This window comes from Triticum dicoccoides, chromosome 6B, assembly GCF_002162155.2.
Source record: "Triticum dicoccoides isolate Atlit2015 ecotype Zavitan chromosome 6B, WEW_v2.0, whole genome shotgun sequence".
Taxonomy (NCBI): domain Eukaryota; kingdom Viridiplantae; phylum Streptophyta; class Magnoliopsida; order Poales; family Poaceae; genus Triticum; species Triticum dicoccoides.
In genome coordinates this window covers 680,085,934-680,091,023 of record NC_041391.1, presented here as the reverse complement: position 1 = coordinate 680,091,023, position 5,090 = coordinate 680,085,934, and the positions used below count along the sequence as shown (strand labels likewise).

Genomic DNA, 5,090 nt, shown 5'->3' with positions numbered 1-5,090 from the left:
AAAAATGAAACTGTTGAGACAAAAAGGCTATGGCCCAAAAATAAAAAGGCTGTAATGTTGGGCCAGCTAATAAAAGCACAGGAGAAAAATACATTAAAAAGGCCGAATTGTTGGACTAGGCCCATGTAAAAAGCCGAATTGGACCGGGCTGAATCTTGTGCCACATCAGCTTGCCACGCTGGATGCCTACGTGGCCTGGGGAAGTTGCTAGTGACCAAAACGTCACAGTGGACATATTTTGGTCATAAACGTCTTCGACCATTCCAGAAGAAAGGTCGCTATAGTCAGTTTACGACCGCCAGCTTTTGACCTTCTGTTTTTGGTTACAAAAAGGTCGCAAATGAAAAACCATGACCTTTCAGTGACCAATAGTGGTGGTCACAAGTTGACATATTTCTTGTAGTGAATAGCTTGCTTTCGGGCTGCATTCCTTCGATATGTGTGTGGTGCATTTCACCTGAATGTACTTTTAGTCAGATTTATGTTGTCAAAATCACATCAATGTTGTGACTGATTGTGCAATAGAATCTTGAGTTTGATTTATATAGTTTAGTATTTATATTATGCTTAATGCTCAAATCTTTCGCCTGAAAATATTATTATTCAATAAGATTAATTTAAGCTTAGTTCTTGATGATTATTTTGTTGGAATAGGAAATGGAGCTTTTTATCCAATTTCATTAGAAAGCCTCTCTCTCTTGACTGCTCCTCTTTACATTGTCTTGATTTGCAAGTTGCCTCTGGAGCCGGACAAAGTCATGGCTTACCTTCTGCCGAGGTGCCGCCTAGGAAGAGCGCACGCCGCCACCACCACTTACCAGACCGTGCCTTCGAGAATGTCATCGTACTTACTGCTGATGACCTATAGGTCCATCTCTCTCTCTCTCTCTCTCTCTAATGTCAAGCTCGGTTCCCTTTTATTTTGCAGAATCGAAGTGGCCTGAAACCACTTGTGTCTTGTGATATGCCAATGCCATGATAATTAGCTGGACAGAAATGATACTTCTTAGTTCCATGTAGATGAGGCCACAATTGTGACGCCCCCGCCAATTTGCTATGTTGATATATTTGTTCTTGCTAGCTTTACTACTGGTTAGTGATTGGAAAATATTTTACTTTAAGAAATTATCTCCAATTACAGGAGAAGAGCAAAGATGGACTCACTGGCCACCGCATCATGACCGAAGAACTGACTAAAGGAAAGCTTCATGGTATATAGCAGCTAATTATTTAGCATATTTTCTATGCTGTCTAGATAAGGATGACTAAAAAGATGATAGTATGCATACATATTAGTTATATTATTTCTACTTCATTGGTCATAGGAACATATTCATCGAATTAGGCACCTGAAGATGGCCTGAATTAGAGTGCACTTCTCCTAAATCTTAGGTGAACAATCTTGAAAAATAGTATTTGATTCTTGAACAGACACTTGGATTTCTTCATGGTTCTAAGAAACATATGGATTTCTTAGGTGATCATGGTTCTGATTTTTTTACTCTTTCTTCACATTCGAGTATGACCGACCATGCTAACAACCAGTTCATTTGATGATACATTAATCATTTTATTGAAAGTGCATTTTATAAATAAACGATTGTATAGTTATGAGATACATGTGTTGCTTTTCTATACAACTGATTTGCATAATACCATGATGAATCAATTCCACCAATTTGATCTGGTGTGAATCTGAATGTGTTTGAAAACTACATGTACTTTCTATTGTTTCTCTTCTTCAATAACAACATCTGTTTGAGAGTCAAATATAAAATATAATGCATTAATATATTTTTTTGTACTTTTGTGAGGACCACTTTTCTCAACCTTCTTCTTTTTCATGATTGCTTTCATTTTCAGTGGACTGACCAGATGCAAGGTACGATTGAACTGAAAGGAGAAGGGCATTTTCATCAAAGGCCTGCTATTTGCAAAGTTTGTTGGCTTTGGTCTGCAACTACAACTTGCACAGTAAGTACAATCGGACGAATGACACAACTTGCACAGTAGTTGCTTGATATGAGCTTATGGAGAAGCTTGAGGAAACACGAAGGTCAATAGGCTGCATTTCAGTAGAGTTTGATTGTGCAGATTTTCTTGAATTAAAGCCTACTGATAAAGCTAAGCTTTCTATGGTTGAAAGGGATTATACCAATTTACAGGGTCCAAAGTGGCGGAAGATTCTGCAGCTGTGGAAGCCATCAGGTACATGTAGAACGCTACAAAACAGTACCTTCTAAGATGAACCCGTACCTTAGGAGTTAGAGAGCACAATTGAAATTACTTTCAGTTAGGATTATCAAGTTTATTAGATACACAACAGCAGAATGAGTGAGCGAGTACATGTAAAATTACTTTGAACAGTGGGTGAGTCCTGTACCAGTTTAAGTACTATATAGATTATGTGTACTTATATTTACTGAATCGGATTACTTCATAAATTTTGAAGCCAAATTTAAGACGATTCGTTGAAGAAAATAAATAGAAAACTGAAACAGTGTCATGTCATGTGTTAAGCTTAGACGATGCCTTTCTTACACAGAGGTCTTACGGTGTATTTCTATTAGTCATTCTAATAAACAAGCATACCTTCCTTACACAGGTGGCTCGTGAGTGATGATCAATCAATTCGAAGAACCGCTTGCTTCGGCACTGTTATTGCCCAACTATGTATATACCACTAGCCACAAAGCCGTTTCAGTGAATTTCTCTTCGACCATTCACCTTTTGTAGGAATGCTTTGCTCTGAATATTATGTTGCATCAAAATTGCTGGATGCTCTCTCAGACAACCTTGACTACTTTGTATAAATATGCTGTACTTAAAGTATTCTGTGTTTGCTCAATTCTGATCTCGCTGCCATTGGCTGCTTCTGCTACTCTTTAGCACTCAACTCCCTATTGCTCTTTTACAAACTAAATACTTGTGCTTCCCTTAAAAAAACTATATACTTTTGCATTATCATGGTCCTGTTAATTGTGTTTGCCCCACAATTACAGTATACCTGGCACAAGCGTTAGGTCCCCGGTACCGGCGCGCAAGGTGGCGCGCTACAGGTCTAGTTACTATGGTTCGTGAACCGTGACTACGTGACTCCTAGGGACTGCTCACGCTAGCTTTTGCATCTCTACCGATGCCATCAGTTTCCATGCATTCGCCCATGTATACCTAGCCACTTCAAGACCGCCATTGACTATTAATAAGATTAATAGTACATCAGATGTATAATGTGAAAATTATATCATTGGAAGCTCCTTTTACATACGAATTTGACAATATGCTTTGTATAACTTACATGTCATATATTATTGCTGTAAAATTTGGTCAAAGTTAGTCTAAAAACGCATTAGGCCTAATATAGATGGAAGGAGAGAATAATTATACCAACGTGCACACTTGCGCGTGACCACGTGTTAATAAGAGCAACTTTAGTAAATTATTAAAAGTTGAGCCCTTGAAAACTATTTTGCGTTGCACACTCTAAAATTTAGATGTCTCTCAAAGCAACCATGCAAACAAGGATTCCCAAACTTAATTAGGCATTTGTATTTTTGTTAGAGTACGTAATGGGCTCATTAGTCTTAGGGTTAATTAGAGATAAGGGTCGCTTGCTTAGGGGTCATGTAAGTCTTGCTTGGAAGTCAAGTAAACCTCTCTAAATAAAGAGAGAAGATGTAACAATCTAATCAAGCAAGAATTAAAAAGGAAATCCCTTCCCTCTTGCCTGGCCGTGGGCAAAAGGCTCCCGGCCGGCCCTCTCAGGCCCTCCTTCTAGCAGCGTCATAACAATTTGGTATCAGGTAGCTCAGTTCCGATCATGTCTTCGCCGCCGCCCACCCCGTCGCTTCCGCTGCTGACTGTCACCACCGTGTCGCTGGCCATCTACACCGCGCCGCTGGTCACATTCTCCGGCCCCACCACCGCCCAGATGCCGGCGCCCTCCACCACACCACCGTCCGCCGCCTACACCTCGGAGGAGATCACCGGGGTCCTTAACGACCTCGTCACAGCCGTCCACGGGATCCGGCTGTACCTGGCCAGCCCCTACGGGCCGCCGCAGCCCCTGCCGCCGACCGCCGCCACTGGGCCGCCGGCCCTGTCGTGGTACTCGCCGCATCTAGGGGCCTCCGCGGCATTCTCTGGGACGCTGCACCCCAACTGCAGCTGTCGCCGCCGCCCGCCACCGCACCAAAGTGGCCGATGTGGCTGCCGTGGCAGCCGCCACACCAGGCGATCTTTGTCGCGCTCGCGGGGCCACTGCAGCAGCCGCTGCAGCTGCCATCCATTGCCACCACCGCCCAGCCCTGGCGGCAGTGGCAACCACCGCTCCTGGCGGCCTCCGCCGCGCCCGGCGCTCCGTCGCAGCAGCCGCTGCCGCTGCCCGGTGCGCCACAGCAGCAGCCGTTGCAGCTGCAACCGCCACCGCCGGTCAGCTCCGGTCCCGCATCGACCGCACCGGCGGGAGTCCCGCTTCACCAAGTCCAGTTCTCGCCGTCGCCGTCATCGTTTCCGTCTTGGATCGCTACCCGCCACGTGTCGGCGGCGGTGCGGCTGCAGGCTGCTGCGCGCACCCTCCTAGCATGTCGCCATGTGCGGGAGATGCGTGGTCTGCAGCTGCCGCTCCTCCAAGTTGCCCTTCGTTGCGCAAAGGACCTCGATCTCATCCGCTGCGTCAGGGATCTTGGCCATGCGGTTTCCCCCACGGGCAGCGACCTGAAAGTCTGCGACATCGGCGGTTGGGGGGACGCACCCCTCCTCGTCATTCTCCATCGCAAGCCCTCCACTCTTCCCTATACGGTGCAAACCAACAGCCGTCCGGCAAGGAGAAGGCATGGTGTCACCGACAGCAGCGCACCGTGTAGCACCACTGCATTTCACCACCGGCCGCCGCGAGGGCGCCTTTGCTGGTCACTCTTGCGACCACTTCCAGGTGGTCATACACATGCACTCCTTTTTCCCAGGTGGTGTCCATGGGATCCAGATGGCTGTACACGTGCACGTCCACGTGCGAATGGTGTCCACTTTTTGTTAAGGGACCCAAAATAAAGCGTCCTAGTCCATTTCATGTTGAGAATAATAAAACAAGC

At 45.5% G+C, this 5,090-nt stretch overlaps 1 long non-coding RNA gene across 1 annotated transcript; it reads left to right on the top strand.

The window, feature by feature from the left end:
- Positions 1 to 1,837: 1,837 nt before the first annotated feature.
- LOC119326304 lies at positions 1,838 to 2,838 on the top strand. Its single transcript, XR_005157897.1, has 3 exons — positions 1,838 to 1,974; positions 2,147 to 2,208; positions 2,606 to 2,838. It is a non-coding gene; the product is annotated as an uncharacterized LOC119326304 (long non-coding RNA).
- Positions 2,839 to 5,090: the final 2,252 nt, after the last annotated feature.